Below are 22610 nucleotides of genomic sequence, written 5' to 3'. Positions count from 1 at the left end.
TGCCTCCCTCTGCAGTCTGGGAGGCAAATCATCTTGACCTGGAGGTTTGCCCACTATTAAGCCTGCTAACATCTCCAATATCTCGTCACTCCGTATATCAATTTGCTCAAGAACCTCACAGTCTCTCTCACCGAGATCGATGCCTTCACCGTCATTATCTTGGGTGAAGACTGATATGAAATATTCATTCAACACTCTACTGATGTCCTGTAGCTCCAGCCATGGATTGTCTGCTTGATCCCTTATGGGCCCTACTCTTTCCCCGGTTATCCTCTTCCCATTGATATACATAAAGTATATCTTGGAATTTTCTCTACTTTTACAAGCCAGAGCTTTCTTACAGTCCCTCTTTGATCTCCTAATTGCCTTCTTAATCTCCATCCTTCACTTTATGTACTCCACTGATGCCTCCACTGATTTGCTTCCCTTGTACCTGCTAAAAGCCTCTCATTTCCTTCTGATCTTAAACTGATTATCCCTGGTCATCCTTGGTTCTCTTGGCTTGTTATTCCTTCCTCTCACCCTAGCGGGAACATGTTGAGCCTGTACCCTCCCCATTTCCTTCTCGAACGCCCCCAGTGCTCCTCCGTAGATTTCCCCACAAGCAACTGTTCCCAGTCTATCTTTGCCAGGTCCTGCCTTATTTTACTAAAACCCACTCTCCTCCAAATCAAAACATTTGTTTTGCAACTTGTCTATTTCTTTGTCCAAAGCAAGCTTTAACTGTACCATCAGTTCTGTTGAAGGGTCATGGGGACTCGAAACGTCAACTCTTTTCTTCTCCGCCGATGCTGCCAGACCTGCTGAGTTTTTCCAGGTAATTCTGTTTTTGTTTTTAACTGTGCCATGTTGTGGTCACTATTGTTAAAATGCTCCCCCACCACCACCTCAGCCACCTGTCCAGCTTCATTACCCAGAATTAGTTCCAGCACCGCGCCATCCTTTGTTGGCCCCTCTACACATTAACCAAAAAGTTCTCCAGTACATATTTCAAGAAATTCACTTCATCCAAGCCCTTAACACTATCTCTGTCCGAATCAATGTTAGGAAATTTGAAACCACCTAATATAATTACCCTATTGTTATTGCTCTTACACACCTTCTCAAATTGTGCACATATTTGCTCCTCAATTTCCCGCTGACTATCTGGGGGTCTATAATGAACACCTAAAAACTTGGCTGTTCCTTTTATATTCCTAAATTCCACCCAGAAAATTTCATTCGAGACCCAAGATATCATTTCTCCTTACCATGTTGAAGCAACCTCCAGAAATTCGACAGTAGAAGCCATCACAGCTTCAGAGGCAACCTGAAACATTCACAACAAGCAAGGCATCAGAAGAAGTAAGGCTTGGGCAGAACAATACCAACCGAAACTTTCCTCATGTTTATAAATATTGTTTTATCTGGATTGTAACTAATCGTTCTTTCTGTGTGTGCTAGTAAAGTTATATTTTATTAGGTAAATTTCAGGGTGAGAGTGCATAAATACACTAACCATTCATTTGAAGTACAAAATACTTTGCTGTTGTGTTATTTTCAATTCAATTCCTCAATGCATGTGCAAAGTATACACATTCACTTTAAAAAATCTTTGTTCACGGTTGACTATGGGGAAACACACTTAAAATGCTCATGACAGTGTGGATATAAGATAGCTGTGTTGAGGGTTTGATGATATTAGCTGGGGTTGAGGAGGAACTACGGATATTAAATAATCATCAGGATGAGCTGACAATATTAGATGGGCTGTGTTAGAGTTGCAAATTTTGTATGTGAGGGGGAGGAGCTGAAGATGAGTATTCTCAAATACCAAAGTTCATGTAACATCCTAGTTGCTTCACATACTCATCTCATCCAACTTCAAAAATATTATCAGCTCATTCACCTCACAAAATTTTCTCAGTTCATTGCAGCCACTCCACAGCTCAAAGTCAAATCACTCAATATCCCCTCCTCTTCAAATTGTCAACAAATACTATATTCTCTTCTCCACTCCACCTAATATACTGATATTGTACCCACGCCCAATCTAATACCCTCTGTTCTTTCACATCTCACGTAATACATTAGCACATCACACATTCCAGATATTACCCTCACCTCCTCCATATCCATGGGTAATCCTCTGACCCTTTCCATTCCTACCTAAAATGCTCTGCTCCATGCCACCAGATAATATGCTCAGCAGCCCGCACCCCCATAAAATTAATTGAGTGCTCCCACGTACCCAGCACAAGAGCTCAGCTCCTCTCCACTGCGACCTATTTTCCTCAGCTCCTTCCTATCCCAATAATAATTGTGGCTTCATCTCCATTCCCATCTAATACCCTCACCTGCTGCCGAATTAATTCATTGCCCTCAGCTCACCACACCACTTATCGTTCTCTCCTTTACACCATTTCCACAATGTCTTTCACATCCACAATATTTATCTCTCATGCATTCCGCAGAGTCATTTCACTTCCGTCTCACAATCGCTAACCCCATATGTTCCATCTATCCCATACAAATTATTTATCCTTATTGTGACACAGCTGATGGTAAAGCCTGACTTATTTAAATCCCAGTGGGAAACCAGAAGCAACTGCCATAACCCATTTCTGCAATTTGTATGTTTCGAGCTGCAGGGTTTGTATTTAGACCTCCGTGGCTCAAGGGCGTATTTATAATAATAAATTAAACATTCATTAATGAAATAAAAATATAGATATACATGCCTACTAAATTATTGCTATAATAACTACTCGAACCCCCTAATTAATCTCACTCTCAGTTACACCCCCAGTAAATCTCACAGATTTAAACAGACACCTGGAAAAGCACAGCCTGGATTGTCGAATTCAGGTTGAGATTCTTTCAGCTCTGGATCCTTGTAGACAGACATTAGGCACAACAGGCTTTAGGCTTCTCATATTATTTGGATCTTAAAATGCCTCTGCCTTTCTTCTTTATACATATTTTTCTCTTTGAATGAAAAGTTTCCATTGTATCACAAGGTGTTTAAATTCACCTCTTCAAGCAATAGCATCCTTCGATTCCCCCAATTTTATTGTTAAACTGAATAAATAAGGACATTGCTTGGCGTCTTTTATCTAAGTGGATAATTTCATCCATTCTTTTAAATTGTTTATATAAAAATGCAAATTGCCCCCTTGCCACAAATATTTCTAAGCTTCCCATTTTTACCTAATCACCACTTCTCTCATCACATCAAAGCCTCTAGACCAGCTGGCTTTAATCGAATTAAGACAGACACAGACACAGAAATAGGCACAGAGCCACTAAACCCTATTTTAAAAAATAATTTCCAATAACATTAAATGCATTAAACACGTAATGACGGTCGTACACTCTCAAGAAAAATAATCTGTCTCATTCTAACTATTTCTCACACACACAACTGCTCGCTGGCATGAGATCGAACACTGTCATATCTTCTGATACTGTGTCCTTCTCATGCACTCAATCTCAGTATCTATTTCATACAATTCCATTGCAGTGGGAGCACGCCTGCATACAAAGTGAAACCCCCCCTCTACATTGACCCATCAAACAACTCTCCAGACAAAGTGCAGTTAGACTTAAAACAATGTAAAATTTAGTCAACACGATTCAGTGGTTCAGTTACAGAACATGTACATATCAACCACTTCCTATTTGATGTATAGAGCAACGAAGACAGATGTTGTTATCCACATAGTGACCAATTAACTTTTTTAAAAATTGCATCGATGACAATTGAATAAATGATCCACATGATGTCACTTTTTTAAACTTTTAAAATTTGCTGTAAAAAGCCAACGAAAATCAGCAAAATTTTAACACTAATCAGCAGGTGAATTATAGTTCCAGCGAACAGATACATTTCATTTCGAATAGTCGTAGCAAAAAGGTACCCCTTACTTAGTTGCAAATATTTTCATTACTTCTTGGATAATTGTGTGATCATTTGCCATCTCACAGTCTATCCAACTCGGATTCTGGGACGTAGGCTGTGTCGGGCCTTGAGTTATGTTCACTGGCGGGCATATTTCATCTGAAATTCCCGGACATGATTAATAATGACCAGGCATACACTTAGGAACCCTTTATCACCCTGGTCATGACAGCTCTGATTTCACAGCTATCCAGAGTTCCTTTGCAAATGACCAAACAACACTCACAGTTCATGGTCTATTTCTCTGGCATAACTGACATGTTTTTGATCTAGCCCTATTCACAGCTCCTGCTACTGAACTTGCTGAAGCGAGACAAATTAAGATTCATTACCCAATTAGCTGTATGTTCAGTTTTTTTCCAGCTCCATAGTAAGCTCAATCAGATTTTAAGTGCTCCTAAATTGGGTCATATTCGTGAAGCCAATTATCTCGCTGTGCAGAAATTTCTTAATTTCACTTTTTATTTCAGGAACAACACACTAATTAACAAGACATGTCTTTCATCAAAGCACATGGATTGCCATTGCTTCCCACTCAAGAGAGAGAGAAATAAACTAAGATTACCGAAGCAAAAACTTCTCTCCTCTCTTAGAAAATGCAACACATTTTCAATCTTAGTAGCTTTTTAACAGCAATCTTTTAACTAACTTTTTACATAATTCCTATTAAACATATCGAACTGGAAAACCTGTAAGGATTAAGCTGCAATAAGCCTAGCCAAATATGACTATTAAGTTTTAAATTTATAGTTGCCTGGGACTTCTTTTAGTTCTCATGTTGTAAAAATAGATTACTTAACTACTGGTTGATTCATTTTGTTTCCAAATTCTCAGGAGCTCTCCTTTCCCTTTTCATTTGGCTCGGTATTTTCTTTTTTTCCGCACCCTTGGTTAAAATATCGCATTTGAACTTTATGTTCCTGATTATGCTTTTTACAAAAAAAAAATGTGTAGGATTGTGCACAGTCTGAGATATCTTTCATGAGGGGTCCAATGTTTCTACAGCCTAGCTCCCTGTTATTTGCTGGGAATCCATCATGCTTTTGGGCACTGGCAGCTTTGAGCTGGCACACAAAGAGAAGATCCATTTCATATTGCTTCGTAATCAATGGATTCAAAACTTTTCCCTGTTTTTCTTTAAAATTGGGAATCAGATTGCCACCAGAGCTTTCTTGGTTTATTTTTACTAACTTCAGAGTTTAGGCTTTTTATTAATATGCAGATCCCTGAATGAATTTTTAACCAATAAGAGGTGCGAGTTGTGAAGTTCAGTCATCTCAGCTCCAGGACTTCACTGCAAGAGTTCCTCAGGGTGGTGCCCTCGGCCCAACCAACTTCAGCTGCTTCATCAATGACATTCCTTCAGACATATGTTCATAAGTGGGGATGTCCCCTGATGGTTGTCCTATGTTTATCACCATTAGCGACTCCACAAATACTGAAGCAGTCCACGTCCAAATGCAGCAAGACCTGGACAATACCTTGGCTTGTGATGAAAAGTGGCAAGTAACTTTTGCGCCATACAAGTGTGAGACAATGACCATTTCCAACATGGGAGAATCCAATCATCACCCAATGTTGTTCAATGGCATTGCCATCACTGGATCCCACACTATCAAAAGCCTGGGGGTTTCCCTTGACTAGAAACTGAACTGCACTAGCCATATAAATACCATGGCTACCAGGGATTGTTATCGGAATCTTCAGTAGAGCAACTCACCCCATGACTCCTCAAAGTCTGCCCACCATCTAAAAGGCACAATTTAGTAGTGTGGTGGAATACTTGCCTCGATGAGTGCAGCTCCCACAACACTCATAAAGCTCCACACTGTGCAGGAAAAAGCAGCTTGCTTGATTGGTAGCATATCCACAAACACTCACTCCCTGCACCTCCAACGCACAGTGGCAACAGTATGTACCACCTACAAGATGCACTGCAGGAATTCACAAAAGTTCTTTAGACAGCACGATTCAATCCCACGTCCACTAACATCCAGATGGATGAAGGCAGCAGATAGATGGGAAAACAACCACCTGGAAATTCCCCTACAAGTCACTCACTACTCCTGCATTGTCGCTGGGTTATAATACTGGAACTCCCTTCATAAGACCACTGTGGATGTACCTACAACACATAGACCGAGGCAGTTCAAGAATGCAGCTCAACACCAACTTCTCAAAGGAAACTAGGGATGGGAAATGAATGTTGGCCCAGCCAGAGAAGCCCATAATCCATGAAAGACTAAAGAAATAAGGATGGTCAATAGACACTGGATATCCATCCCACGAATGAAATTCAAAAATATTAACTATTATAATCAAAAGGGTAGGTAGTCTGCTGAACACTCCTGCATGTGCTTATAGCTACACTCACCATCAAACGTGTATATAACGTGTGTCCTTTACGCTTTGTAGAAGTGACATTCATTCATACACAGGGACCCTGTTCCCTGCAAGCAAAAGGATGTGATCCGGTCATTCCACCCTTTTTGAAAGACCCCAGAGCTTGGAGTGCCTATCGTTCGCCATTTCTTCCTCCGTGGCAATGCCTCATTGAATCAGAATGGCCTTTCTGACCAATCAACAACTTTTAATTCTTTGGCACAAATTGCTCTGATCCTTTGAAATTTAGCATTCTTGCCATTGTCCTGGCGAGTGAAAGATGCGAAGATTCTTCAACATCTCTCTCATTTCAGCACTATTCACCACCTGTGGTATGAGGCGACTGCTTAGAGAAGTGTCTTTGTTTAACTTTAGAATTCTTGATTGTGACAGGTTAATATCACTTTCAAGATTAATGCAGAATCCAGGTGTATTATGATCATGTCTTCCCAGGTGATCATTTTATGCGATTAATAATTAACCCTCTCTGTTTTGAACAATAGGAGATGCATAAAAGCTTGATAAATAATTTGTTCCATAACGCACTGTCTGTTGGAAACTGTCACAAAATTCCACAAACTTACCTCCCAGGCCACCTGTTGTGACTAGATTGTTCCACTCCTCTGAAAGTACCCACTAGAATTGCATTACCTTTGTGACCAACTCCAAAGAGTTTATCCATAATGCTCTGGTCAACGGTTTTATTATTGTTAGGTAGCCTATAAATTATTCTCAATGGTATTTTATGACCCATGCTCTTTCTACTGTCCATCCACCTTGTTCAACTTCCTGATCTTGTCAGATAAGATCATTCACCACTAATCTGCTTGTGTCATCTTTTACGATCAGCTGATGAGAGGTGTGGGTGTTATGAATCTACACTGCTGCCGAATGTGAGGCTATGTGCTCTGATTAATATTCTCTCATAGCCTTTATGAAACGGGAAGTTCATTCATGTGAGGAGGGGAAGTATGAAACTGAACTAGGGATGGATGTCATGCCACTTGTGTTTGAAGTTCAATCACAATATTTCCAGCAGCAAAATTATACAGACTCATTGTGAGCCTGCAGAGGACCCCAATATCATTAATGTAATGATGGACACATATGCTCTCATTTCCCTCTCACCGTTTATATAAATGATGCTCATAATTGGTGAGAGGGGAAAGAATGTGAAACTGAGATTGTGATATGATGTGCCATTGCTGAGGTATGCATGAGAGAAAGTATCAATCAATTGATTTAACGTGCACTGTAAACTTCTGTTCATGTTTCCTGATTGTTAATTTTTATATTACATTGAATTTAGTGTATGTGGGTCAACAACTTTCCAATGCTATACATTATGTTTCGTTGTACGTGTTGTATTTTTCTCAAGCGCACTAAGGCATGACATGACTGAGTGATGGGTTGGCGCTTTGCCTTAGGGGAACAAGTCGCTCGACGATTTGGTTGTCTGCGACCTGTAAGCTCACCCGTTGAACTTGCAATTATGGGTCTCCAGCTTCCAGGGAGGAAGAATCCTGTCTTCAGTTACTTCGAGCGGACATAGTCTCTTGAATGAATCCATCATCTGAAAAGAGGAGACCACTAATCTAATTTTCCTCTCCTTTTTACCGTGAAGAAGACAAGCCACCGACCAACAACAATTTCCTGTAATTTATTTGATAGGCTTGAGGGTGTGGAAGCAGTGGAAATTCACTCCCTTAGGCCACTGCCTTCAACTGTCGGCTATGATCTGCAAAGATTGCCATTTTATTTTTATTCGCTGCAACACTAGATGAACCTGGTTTCTCTGGGTTCCTCATCATCTCTAATCGCTGGCCAGTGTAGATGGGTAGCAGGCCGAGTTACCTCACCAAAATATTCGCCTATTCAGATGAGGCATTTGAACGATTTACATTGTTAAAAAGAACAACAAAAAATACAGATTTCATCGATTCAGCGAATGTGCATGTCATCCAGCAAGACTGGGCATGCTGATGCCGATGACTTACAGGATTCTGTCCTAAATTATCTTTATTAGATCTAAGAAGGAGAAGAGGTTATCTGATCAAAATATGCATAATTGTGAGCGTCTTTTTCATTAAGTAAATTGGGAAACAATTCCCCCTGGCTCATGAGTGAGAATCTCAAAGGAATTAATGTTGTTTTCTTTCCCATTGGCAAAAGAGTGAAATGAGAACTATTGTAATGCAGAGGATTGTTCCTGCACAACGAAAGAAGAAAAAAACCGTAAAGTGGTGTTTATAATCAGAAGCAGAAAGGGCTGAGTGAACTCACGTGTGGTGAGGTGTCCTTTGTGCATGAAATTATAGAGCTCAATAATTTCAATTTCATTCATGGGATGTGGGCTTCACTGGATTGACAAGCATTTATTGTCCTTCCCTATAATATTGGAAAAAAGAACTATATAACAAAAGTTTTAAAGGGGGTGGGGACATCAAATGGCATTTTATAAAAGCGTAAACCAGCAAAATGGATGCCGAGGTAAAGAAAGACCTGTTAGCATTATTGGCAAAGGGCTGGATTACAAGGTTGCTGCTAAGTGGGCGGGTTTTCTCTAAAAGGAGGATAACAGGAGATAACGGGGAACATATTTAGGGAGTGGGTCTAGTGCCTGAGCACATGTTGTTGAAGACTCGTTTGTCAATCATAGGTCAAAGTCATTAAAGAGCATTTCCTATTGAACTGGCTGTGCAGTGGCACTTAAACATTGAAAATGAAATGGGATTGCAGTATAGCATCCGTCCTGTTGCAGATCAGTATATTTTTATTGTGGCTTAAATAACATAACAATTAGAACAAATGGATATCTCAACCCATCGGTTAGCTCCTCTCTGAATTTAGCCTCGGTTAGTGCATTAATGCAGGTATTGGTGCATGAACCCAGAAGCCATAGCATGAATCCAATTTGTTGAGCGTCATATATTGGGTCAGTATATTTTTTGCTGCATAATTATAGGTTATAACACGCCAATTTAAAAAATGTGCAACGTATGTACTCCACAGCAGTATAAATTTAATTGACAAAGCAAAGAGCAAAATAATGGATTTCCTCCGATTTTCTAGTTCAGGATCATTACTGATCCGTCCATTTCCTTGGCGCCGTGGCCCTCTGCGGATTGCAGGAATATAAAGACAGTACCAGGCGATAGATCTCAAACAGCTAATAACACTCACAGCTACTACAGCCACAGCAGCAGTTCTCTCGGTAAAATATTTCGGTTTTAGCTTCTGGCAGCAAATACCTATGAACCTACTAAATGTGAAGGCGGCTGTGAACCAAACAGAACAGTCCAGGGCTGCAAAAGAAATACGGCTCTCAGTGCGCACACAGGCGTGATGAACTAGAAGCTAACTAGAAAATAAATGTTACTAATCGGATTCAGAATGATGTTAAAAATGACGAGCAGCAGATCTCCTATGAGGAGTGCCAACAGGTAAACGAGCGATGCATTTGGAGTGACTGCAATTCCCTCGATTCTGAATCACAATCGCCACTCAGTTAACTGTGAGTAAAAACAAAAGAATAACAGTTTTAGCAGTCAAAACTAAAGCAAAAGTATTAGCTTAATATAATTAAAGTATTGCTACTAATTTAATGTCAGCTGCAAAGCCATATAATTCATAATAACACGTTAAAATATGGAAACTTATGAGGCTATTTCTCTTATGAAACAAAAAATAGAAAAAAAAGATCAGAAATAAAGGCCAAGATGATTCTAATGGTGGAATTCCCCTTCCAGCCATTCGACGAGTCGGTGGAGGACAGATTCACGTCAATACTGCCTGCCCCGCAGCCCTTTAACACTTCAAATATTAGTTGGAAACTGGGCGTCACCCCAAACTCTAGTCTCTGCAGTGCCAGAAACTGCTTTGGACAGAACCGGTCCTGCATAGAGTCCCCAGACACTAATTATCAGGAGTAGTGGATTTGGGGGCGGGGCCAGGGTGGGGGGAGGGTGCGGGTGGTGGAGGCTCAGGGTAGGAAGAGGTGGTCAGGTGCAGGCGCATAGGCTGAGAGAAGTGGGGGTGCTTGTGGTGAAGCAGAGGAGGTTGGGGAGGCAGGAATTACTGGCCAGACTATATGGGGGTGGGGAACAAAAACAGAATTACCTGGAAAAACTCAGCAGGTCTGGCAGCATCGGCGGAGAAGAAAAGAGTTGACGTTTCGAGTCCTGATGACCCTTCGACAGAACTTGCGTTCGAGTCCAACAAAGAGTTGAAATATAAGCTAGTTTAAGGTGTGTGTGTGGGGGGCGGAGATCTCTCCGCCGATGCTGCCAGACCTGCTGAGTTTTTCCAGGTAATTCTGTTTTTGTTTTGGATTTCCAGCATCCGCAGTTTTTTGTTTTTATATATATATATATATACGGGGGTGGGGGTTTGCCTAATGTTAAGAAGAAGCTGCCGATGGAGGCACTTCCATGCCCTTCAACTCCCGATACCTGAATACGGTTCATTTTCGGGCACAAGCCACACCCGTGAACTCCTTATGCCACCGTTAAAATTGTGGACCTGTTGGAGAAGTCTCTTAATGGTCAAGATTTGGCCACTTAAGAGGTTCAGTTAATTCAAGGGTAGCCTCGGCCGTCCATGTGTAAAATTGTGGAAAGGTCGGGACGAGCGGGAGCTGCTTAGAAAGGCCATCTGAGAGAGTTTACCGTTACCAACACCACTTCCCTTATGAATATTAAACTTGGAAATATTAAGATAATTATTTCATTGCACGATGTGCAAATTAAAGGTTACAAAAGAAAACAAAAAATAGCAGAAGCCAAGTGAGGGCAAACAAAAGCAACCGCCACTACTGCACCCGCAACCCCCACCGACCCCGATCCCCGCTACCTCGCCTAAAATCCGGCCGACGGGGGCAGGAAAAACACCATTGAAAGGCGATTTGCGAACTGAAAGAAAGAGTAAGTTGAATAAACAGAAAACTGAAACGCTATGATGAAGTGGAATGTTTAATAGGATAATGCCATTTACGAATTTTTCCAAGCCGAAATTTATGATTTTAAATGACACCTGGGCAAGTAATTGATTTAATTAATGCTGCTAATGTGAGCACAAAACGTAGAATGAACCCTCTGCATATATCTATTTGCATTTCATTAATGTTTGAATGGGCATAGGGTTTAATGTGTGTGGTATGGAGGAGTGGGAGGGCTAATGGGGTAAATTAGATCAGTTGGCTAGGCAATTGGCACGTAGTTCCGATGAGTGTTAATACACTGGGCTCAACTTCCGTGCCCGGTGGGCACTGCGGGGACTGGGGTGTTTTGTTGACCCCTTTAATCACATTTTAATTTAAAGTTTGTAAGTTTCCTTTAAACTTTGTTCTTGGTTTTACAGCTGACCTGAATTAGGGGCTGTGCCTGATTTATCCCAATTTTGTTAATTGGTTTTAACTCGAAAGAGTTACACGGGGCTCAATCCTCGTTCCTGCTCAGGTAGATTCGCGGTCTACTTGCTTAACCAGCCTGTAGCAAAACTCAAAGTACTTTGCTGTATGTTGAGTAAATAATTGTCAAGGGCCTGCCTCCACGCCGGGAACTGAGGAACAGCACGGAATTCGATCTCCATTCCCGCTTAGAAAGACTTGGGGCCCGTTTCTAACCTTACATGCAGCAAAACTCAGAACACTTTGCTCTGGTTCCACAAATAAACGCCAAAAGCCTGATTCCAGGTAGAAAACTGAGGAACTGAAGTTCGTTGGATTGCTTTTTTGCCCTTGTCTATTCTCCCCCAAATATTACAACCCCTGGCTCTTCCACCTATCCTCACAATTGAAGTGCTTGAAGCTCAGCTTTGTTTTGTTACCCTTCCTTGTACTGCTACCAATGCTGAGACATCTTTGAATGTAACTTGCTGACCAAAATCAGGAAACATAGGAAACATTGAAACACATTAGTTTGCACTGGGGAATATAGCAATACAATACAATCAATAGTGGATATAGGACGATTATATCAACTTTAACGGGGTAAAGAGATTGTTTTATTCTTTACATAAATGCAATATAGACGAGGGAAATGAAATTAATGGACAAAATCGGCATCTTAGTTCAAAATCGCATATGCTGTCGTTTTACATTTTTGTATGGAATCAGAGAATGAGAAAGAATAGTTGTGCGAGATTTGGTTGCTGAGCAATTGGCAACTTTCTCTGGATCCCACTCGTTCGTGCTTGTGTTAGTCACAATGAAACATGGAGAGCAGATCAGAGCAGACAATTGGGATAGATGAGACATGCAAGAGGGACGGGTGAATATGTGTAGCAGAAGGAAACTAGGAATTAGCTGATAATTTATAACAAATGCAACAGCGCAGTAGGAAGGTGTCAAAATTCTTGGGTATTGTTGAAGCTGCAATCATTCAAGCAACTGGGAAATATTCCATCAAACTCCAAAATTGTGCTTTGTAGATGGTGGACAGGCTTCGGGGAGCCAGGAAGCGAGTTTCCCACTGCAGAATTCCTAGCCACTGACCCGTTTTTTTAGCCACAGTATTTATCTGACTGCCAAGCTCATTCTAAGGTCAATGGTAAACCCCAGGGTTTTGATAGTGGAGGATTGTGTGTCAAAGGGCGATGTTTAGATTTTCTCTTGTTGGTCCTTGCCTGGAACTTTGCGGTGTGCATTACTTGCCATTTATTAGCCCACACCTGGATAATTTTCTGGTCGTGTTGCATTCAGACATGGAATGCTGCAGTATCTGAGGAAAAGTGAAAGGTGTTGAAAATTTTGCAGTAATCAGTAAACTTCTGACCTTATAATGGAACGAAAGTAATTGATGAAGAAGCTGAAGCTGGTCGGCTTAGGGCACTTTCCTGAGGATGTCCTGCAGTGATGCCCTGGAACTGAGATGATTGACCTCCAACAACCGCAACCAGCTTCCCTTGTGCTTAGCATGACATGATATGTTATAATAATTTGAATACAGGTACGCAGGGCATAATTTCAACTTCAAAGCGTAAAGAGGCAAGGAACATATTACACGAGGGTACTATTGAAGTACGAAGCATATACAAAAATAATGCAAATCGATGATTAATGATTAAACTTGGAAATGAACCCTACGAAATATAATATTAAGTTAATGGTGCAATTGCAAAGGGGACAAATAAATCGTGAATGCTGAGGTGTACATACAACATTGAAGAAGGTGTTAGATCAAGTCCAGAAGCATCAAGGACATTTGGGTTTATCTACAGAAGTATATTAAAAAAGCAAGCAAATCACTCAAAAGATTTAAAAACCCCTGTTTATATATCAGGAAGTGCATCACCTTTAATTTTGGATCCTGCACTTTCGGAAAGATTTCAAGTCCTTTAAGTTTACTATCATTGTATGAGGAATGAAGGGCTTCAACAACGTGAAGCGAATGAGAAGCTTCAATTATTGTCCTTGGAACAGATGATGATCAAGGAGTTTTTAAGAAATATTTCAAATTATAAGGGAATTTGATAGCCTAGGTAAATAAAAATTGTGCCCACTGGCAGGAGGGCCAGTAACCAGAACAATGTTTTAATCTAATTCACAAAAACAGAGAGGAGATGCAATTATTATTACTACTTTTATTATCATCATTATTATTATTAGCAGTAGTATTATTATTGTTATTGCTGAGCTGTAACTTAACCTGCCACACTAACTTCGTTTGCTTTGATCCTATCCTCTGAAGTAGAAGAGAAAGTCCTCCAGTTGTATCAATGAATAGCATGACGCACTGTGGAAATGGGCATCTTACTAACTGCAATATTTCCAAAAGTGTACCCAGCATTAACTTTCCGACTTTGGAAGGGCAATTAGGAAATGGCAATACATGCAAATCATGTCGTTTCATCCAGAAATGAAAATTTCCATATATATATATTACTAAGTAATTAAAAGCCTTTTTAATCAACATCACAACATTTTGAAGTCAATTCTTGTAAAGAATTACTGATTGGGGATGTTATTATTAAGCCATATCACATATATTCAGCACATGATTGCAATAGTTACATTAATTACACTATTTGTAATGAATTAAATTCTATTTATGATTTAAAGAAGCATTTATAGTCTGAAAGTCATTATGGCCTTGAAGATGTTAATTTAGCAGAAAAAATCGACGTCTTATCCATGCGAAGCAAACTAGCCAGTCTGACTCACTTAGTTGATCCACAGGCCATCTAATCTTGTTTCCCTCAAGCACCTATCCAATTTCATTTGAGTTAAATCAGGGTTCGCGCTTCCATCGCCCTCGTGAGCAGCAAATCATGGGTCATTGCCACTCCATATAAGGGCCGCTCCAGAAACTACTCCCATATCTTTTGCCCAGAAGGCTAAATTTGTGTCTCTAGCCCTTACATGTAACGTAATGTATGGAAATAATTTTCTTGAGTATCTTAGATAACCCAAATATAATCTGGCACACCTCCCTTAAGGTCTGGTGCTGTGACTTAGATTCTGGCATGTTGAAGCATTTTCTCTTCTGCCCAGCACAGCTGGTGTGACTGCAGGGATTGGTAATTTACAATCAATCAGATCTCTAAGACGGGGATTCTTTGCGAGTGGGGGGCGAAGCCCAGCCTGTGGCCAATTAATGCACATTCCAACTTGAAATGGCTGTGTTGGTGGGAATGTTTTCCCCATTGACTCCTCAGAAGGCGGCATGGGAAACCACATCATCCGTAATATTCAGTTCAATGAATTTGGGGTTTGAATATTTTGGATGGTAGCGTATCCCTTCCCATTATCCAAAGGGATTCCTGACTTCTCTGACTGCCCTGGAGCCATTTCATGCTCGAATTGTTTGCAGGCAGAATTCCACCCCTCACTCGGGAAGAAGACCTAGCTTTGAGACCTGTAGGCCAATCTGATTGACCCGCAGCCTTCTGGTTATTGCTAGCACAAGGTACATTGTGGAGCAGAGAGCAAGTGCTTCAAAATGCCAGAGCTGTGTCACGGGACTGAATGCCAAGTTATGTTTCCGGCTTACCACGGTCGGCAGTCTATGGAAGGCCTGAGGGATTGAAAGTGGGTGCTTGGGGTGCTGCAAGATGAGGGAGCGAGGCTTGGCGTCCAACGGACATTATGGAGAGGGTACGCGAGAACAGGATGGATCTTCTTATGAAGGCGCTCAAAATTCAGCTCCTTGACTTCTTCGGGAATAGAAAATCCCACCTGCAAAAAGGGGCCGTATACTTCTGTCGCTTATTCTTGTACATTGCCTCTGCGCTCTTTCAAGGACACTCACAATATCCCCAAAGTTTCGTGACCTGTGCTGAATGCAATACATTAGTTTGGGATTAACAAGAGCTTTACGGATATTCAGCAAATCTTCGCTGTTTTTTCTACACAATGTATTAAGCAGGACCCCATATGATATTCTAACCATCCTCTCAATGTACCCTGCCACCTCAACTATCTGAGTACATTCACGCCACGTCCCTTTGTTTTGCATAATCTTTAGAATTATTTCATTTACAATATTTTGCCTTTACGTACCCCTTCTGCTACAAAACGCTTCCACGTACTGCATGACATGTATCATTTATTTGCCCATACTGCTTGCTAGCCTATGCCCTATTGAATGCAATTTTACCGCCATAAACTTTTACAACTCTTGCAAATTTGTTGTCATTGGAAATTACGAAACTTGACTCTGCATGCATTATTCACGCCATTGCTATATAGCAAAAGGAGAGCCGTGGTCTTGACACTGAACCGTGGCAAACAAAAACAAACGCCCACCAGTGCTCTCTGTGTTCTGTGCTGAAACCAATTGTTAGTCTAATTAGATTCTGAACCTCAAATTCCATGAACCTTCATTTGGTCAATTGCCCTCTTATCTGGCAGTTTGCCAAACGTTTTCGTGATATCCATATAAATAATATCAGTGGTAATCCCTTCATCAGAATTATCTTTAACTTTATATGTATATATTTAGGGAAGTACGATCAGCCTTTAACAAATCTGTAAAAGCTCTACTTAATTTAATCGAACCTGCCCGTTGACTCTTCTCAAAGATTATGGATTCCAAAAACTTACTGATGACTGTTGGTAAGCAATTGGCCTGAAGCTGATGGAACGCCAATATAAGGGATTACAGTACAAAAACAGAATTACCTGGAAAAACTCAGGAGGTCTGGCAGCATCGGCAGAGAAGAAAAGAGATGACGTTTCGAGTCCTCATGACCCTTCAACAGAACTGAGTGAACATTAGAAGAGGGGTGAAATATGAGCTGGATTAAGGTCGGGTGGGGGGGGGTGGGTGGGGGGTGGGGGGAGAGAAGTAGGGGGGAGGTGGTGTGGTTGTAGGGACAAGCAAGCAGTGATAGGAGCAGATAATCAAAAGATGTCACAGACAAAGGAATAAAGAGGTGTTGAAGGTGGTGCTATTATCTAAATGAATGTGCTAATTAAGAATGGATGGCAGGGCACTCAAGATACAGCTCTACTAGGGGTGCGGTGGAAAGACTAGCAGGGCATACAAGATTTAAAAATAATGGAAATAGGTGGGAAAAGAAAAATCTATATAAATTATTGGAAAAAACAAAAGGAAGGGGAAAAAACGGAAAGAGGGTGGGGATGGAGGAGGGAGTTCATGACCTAAATTTGTTGAATTCAATATTCAGTCCGGAAAGCTGTAAAGTGCCTAGTCGGAAGATGAGGTGCTGTTCCTTCAATTTGCGTTGGGCTTTACTGGAACAATGCAGCAAGCCAACGACAGACATATGGACAAGCGAGCAGGGTGGGGTGTTAAAATGGCAAGCAACAGGGAGGTTTGGGTCATTTTTGAGGACACACTGCAGGTGTTCTGCAAAGCAGTCACCCAGTTTACGTTTGGTCTCTCCACTGTAGAGGAAACTGCATTGGGAGCCACGAAAGCAGTAGACTAAGTTGGGGGAAATGCAAGTGAAATGCTGCTTCACTTGAAGGGAATGTTTGGGCCCTTGGACGGTGAGCACAGAGGAAATGAAGGGGCAGGTGTTACATCTTTTGCATGGGCATAGGGAGGTGCCATAGGTAGGGTTTGAGGAGAAGGTGGTGATGGAGGAGTGGACCAGCATCTCACAGAGGGAAGGATCCCTATAGAATGATGGCAGGGGGGTTGGTGGTGAAGGGAAGATGATTTTGGTGGTGGCATCATGCTGGATTTGGCGGAAATAGTGGAGCATGATCCTTTGAATGCGGTGGCTATTGGGGTGATAAGTGAGGACAAGGGGGTCACTATCATGTTTCTGGGAGGGAGTAGAAAGCGGGAGGGTGGATGCACAGGAGATGGGCCGGACATGGTTGAGGGCCCTGTCAACGACCGTGGTGGAAAACCTCAGTTAAGGAAGGAGGAGGACATGTCAGAGGAACTGTTTTTGAAGGTAGCATCATCAGAACAGATGCGACGGAGGCGAAGGAACTGAGAGAATGGGATGAAGTCCTTACAGGAAGTGGGATGTGAGGAGCTGTAGTCAAGGTAGCTGTGGGAGTCGGTAGGCTTGTAATGGATATTGGTGGACAGTCTATCACCAGGAATTGAGACAGAGAGGTCAAGGATGGGAAGGGAAGTGTCAGAGCTGGACCATTTGAAAATGATGGAGGGGTGGAGATTGGAAGCAAAATTAATAAATTTTTCCAAGTCCTGACGAGAGCATGAAGGAGCACCGAAGTAATTATCGATGTACCGGAGAAAGAGTTGTGGAAGGGGGCCGGAGGAGGACTGGAACAAGGAATGTTCCACACACCCCATAAAGAGACAGGCATAGCTGGGGCCCATGCGGGTACCCATAGCCACACCTTTTATTTGAAGGAATTGAGAGGAGTTAAAGGAGAAATTGTTCAGTGTGAGAACAAGTTCAGCCAAATGGAGGAGAGTAGTGGTGGATGAGGATTGTTCAGGCCTCTGTTCGAGGAAGAACCTAAGGGTCCTCTGACCATCCTGGTGGTGGATGGAGGTGTCGAGGGATTTGATGTCCATATTGAAGAGGAAGTAGTTGGGGCCAGGGAACTGGAAATTGTTGATGTGACATAATGTGTCAGAGGAACCATGGATGTAGGTGGGAAGGGACTGGACAAGGTGAGAGAGAAGGGAGTCAAGATAACGAGAAATGAGTTCCATGGGGCAGGAGCAGGCTGACACAATCGGTCTACCGGGACATTTCTGTTTGTGGATTTTGGGTAGGAGGTAGAAACAGGCCATCCGAGGTTGGGCGACTATCAGGTTTGAAGCTGTGGGAGGAAGATCTCCAGAGGAGATGAAGTCAGTGACAGTCCTGGAAACAATGGCTTGATGTTCAGTGGTGGGGTCATGGTCCAGGGAGAGGTGGGAGGAAGTGTCAGCGAGTTGACACTCAGCCTCCGCGAGGTAGAGGTCAGTGCGCCAGATAACAACAATGCCACCCTTGTCAGCAGGTTTGATGACAATGTTGGGGTTGGACCTGAGGGTACGGAGTGCAGTAATTTCAGAGAGAGACAGATTAGAATGGGTGAGATGAGCAGAGAAATTGAGACGACTAATGTCACGGCGACAGTTCTCAATGCAAAGATCAAGAGAAGGTAAGAATCCTGAGGGAAGGGTCCAGATGGAGTGAGAATATTGGAGGTGGGTAAATGGATCCTTTGAACGAGTAGTGGATTCCTGCCCAAAGAAATGAGCATGGAGATGAAGACAGCAGAAGAAGAGTTCAGCATCATGCTGAGCCCGAAAGTCATTGAGATGGGGGCATTAGGGTATGAAACAAAGTCCTTCGCTGAGCACTGAAAGTTCAACGTCGGAGAGGGGAAGGTCAGGGTGTATAGTAAATACACGGCCGGGGCGGGGATTTGAAGATGGGATGAGGACGGAGGGACAGGCAGGGGTTGAGGGTTCTAGATGGGTGTTGGTGTTGATGAGTTGTTGGAGCTTGCGTTCCTTAGCACTTGAGAGATAGAAAAAAAGTTTCTTGTCGAGGCATCGGATGATACAAAGAATAAAATGAAACTGGGGGCATGCACAGTTTTGAAAAAAGGTGCGGCGGTGCTGCTGGAGGGAGAGGTCAAGTGTGTTCATATGGTGGCGCCTGGCACTGAGAGTGGATCTCAGAATGTGATGGGAACAGCAGTCCGAGAAACATTTTATGTCCCGAAGATACCTGTAATCCTGGGTAGGTTCGAAACAAGAGGGATGGAGTTTCAGTTGAAATCGATGTGGGGTACGTTGGAGACGGAGACAGTCACTGAGAAAGGAGATATGGCTGTGAAAGCAGGTTTTAGTAAACACCTTGTCAAACACCAGGAGAGAAATGGAAAGCAATGAAGGTGAACAAGGCAAAAGAGAGATACGGAAATCTTGTCGCAGAGAGGAGCAAAACGTCTTCAAGGTAGGCATTTCTTGAAGAGGAGTGTCAGTCAATTAAACACAGAGATAAAAACAAAAAAACTGCGGAGGCTGGAAATCCAAAACAAAAACAGAATTACCTGGAAAAACTTAGCAGGTCTGGCAGCATCGGCGAAGAAGAAAAGAGTTGACATTTTGAATCATCATGACCCTTCAACAGAACTGAATGAATATTAGGAGAGGGGTGAAATATAAGCTGGTTTAAGATGGGATGGGGTGTGGCGGGAGAGAAGTTGGGGGGGGGTGTTGTGGTTCTAGGGACAACAAGCAGTGATAGGAGCAGATAATCAAAAGATGTCACAAAGGAACAAAGAGGTGTTGAAGGTGGTGATATTATCTAAATGAATGTGCTAATTAAGAATGGATGGCAGGGCACTTAAGATACAGCTCTAGCGGGGGTGGGGTGGAAAGACTAGCAGGGCATACAAGATTTAAAAATAATGGAAATAGGTAGGAAAAGAAAAATCTATATAAATTATGGAATAAACAAAAGGAAGGGGGAAGAAACGGAAAGGGGGTGGGGATGAAGGAGGGAGTTCAAGATCTGAAGTTCTTGAATTCAATATTCAGTCCGGAAGGCTGTAAAGTGCCTAGTCAGAAGATGATGTGCTCTTGCTCCAGTTCGCGTTGGGCTTCACTGGAACAATGCAGCGAGCCAAGGACAGACATGTGGGCAAGGGAGCAGGGTGGAGTTTTAAAATGCCAAACGACAGGGAGGTTTGGGTCTTTCTTGCAGACAGACCGAAGGTGTTCTGCAAAGTGATTACGCAGTTTACGTTTGGTCTCTCCAATGTAGAAGAAACCTCATTGGGAGCAACGAGTGCAGTAGACTAAGTTGAGGGAAGTGGAAGTGAAATGCTGCTGCACTTGAAAGGAGTGTTTGGGCCCTTGGACGGTGAGGAGATGGGAACTAAAGGGGCAGGTGTTGCACCTTCTGCGATTGCATGGGAAGGTGCCGTAGGAGGGGGTTGAGGCTTAGGGGCTGATGGAGGAGTGGACCAGGGTGTCCCAGAGGGAAGGATCCCTGCGGAATGCCGTTGGGGGCGTTGTGGGGGGGGGCGTGAAGGGAAGATGTTTATGGTGGTGGCATCATGCTGGAGTTGGCCAAAATGGCGGAGGATGATCCTTTGAATGCGGAGGCTGGTGGGGTGATAAGTGAGGACAAGGGGGACCCTATCATGTTCCTGGGTGGTGAGAAGAAGGTGTGAGGGTGTATGCGCATGAGATGGACCGAACACGGTTAAGGGCCCTGCCAACCACCGTGGGTGGAAATCCTTGGTTAAGGAAGAAAGAGGACATGTCAGAGGAACTGTTTTTGAAAGTGGCATCATCAGAACAGATGCGACGGAGGCGAAAGAATTGAGAGAATGTCATGGAGTCGTTACAGGCAGCAGGGTTTGTATAGCTGTAGTCGAGGTAGCTGTGGGAGTTTGTAGGCTTGTAATGGATATTGCTGGACAGTCTAACACCAGAAATTGAGGCAGAGAGGTCAAGAAAAGGAAGGGAAGTGTCAGAGATTGACCATGTGAAAATGATGGAGGGGTGGAAATTGGAAGCAAAATTCATACATTTTTCCAGATCCAGATGAGAGCATGAAGCAGCACCAAAGTAATCATTGATGTACCAGAGAAAGAGTTGTGGGAGGGGGCCGGAGTAGGACTGGAACAAATCTTTTTGCCCAAATCTTACTTCTCCTGACTACTTATCTGCCGGTTGAAGATATTTGAGTCCCTATTAGGATGACTGCCATTTCTTTCTTCTAAACTCTTCCCTCAATCTTATTTTCCTCTTCACCTGCCCCTCAACCTGTCATGATGAGATGGTTCCCATTTTACGTGTTCACATGTCATGCACTTTCCTTTATTGGTTTGTTCCAGCATCGTCTCAACTTTCCTCGTCACCCAAAGCTCCCTGTCTTTGGCTGCCTTACATTTCGTCTTTGCTGGAATGCATCTATGCTGTACCTGAATCTTCTTTCTCTTTCATATCACACGATGTTGCCATCCATTTTTTTTCCTGGCAATCTCTGGTTCTATTTTATCCCTGTTACGTCCTTTTGCATCACATTGAAATTATCCATATTACAATTTGGAATTAATTCCCCCAAAAGAGACTTATCCCCCTTGGCCTACGACTTTTCTCAGTACGAGTTTCAGCAATGCCTCATTTCTAGTGGGGCCGCGAGTTTACTCATTCTGATACAGGAAGGTCTCCTGAACACTGTGGCGGAGTTTTTGCCCCTTTCTTCCCTATATGATAACATTATTCCAATCCACATTCGGGTAACGAAAGTCACCAATTATCATGTCTTTGTGATTTACCAGTTAATTTGTTACTTTATCTTTCTCTCATTATTACCAGGTCTGTAGAGTACCCCAAGTTGCGTGATTTTAAAATTTTGTTTCTCAACTCTAATGAAATATATTGTGTCCTTGACCTCTCAAGTATTTACCCTCTTTTCAGCACTCCGATGCCTTCCCTAATCAGTACTTTCACCCCAGCTTATTCCCTCCCAACAAAACCCCCACCACCCGCACCCCCACCCCCACACCAGCATTAGCTTTTCCAATACTTCACATCCTGGTTATTCAGCGCCCTCAAAGCAGAAACTAGGTTTCCATTATTGTCGTTGCATTGCATTCCCACACTGCTAATTGTGTGTAGCTCACCAAACTTATTCTCCACCCATAAGCGTTTCCATTCATGCATTTCCACGAAGGCAAAATACTCTGGATGCTGGAAATCTGAAGTAAAATCAAAGGTCTCTTGAAAAACTCAGCAGGTCTAACAACATCTGTGGAAAGATGACAGAGTTAAAGTTTCAAGTCCGTATGAATCTTCTTCAGAGATCCACAGTATGACTCTTCTTCAGAACCCGGCAGAAGAGTCATGGGGACTTGAAACGTTAACTCTGTCTTTCCCTC

This window comes from Carcharodon carcharias, chromosome 24, assembly GCF_017639515.1.
Source record: "Carcharodon carcharias isolate sCarCar2 chromosome 24, sCarCar2.pri, whole genome shotgun sequence".
In the NCBI taxonomy this organism is placed as follows: domain Eukaryota; kingdom Metazoa; phylum Chordata; class Chondrichthyes; order Lamniformes; family Lamnidae; genus Carcharodon; species Carcharodon carcharias.
This window is presented reverse-complemented; position numbering follows the sequence as displayed.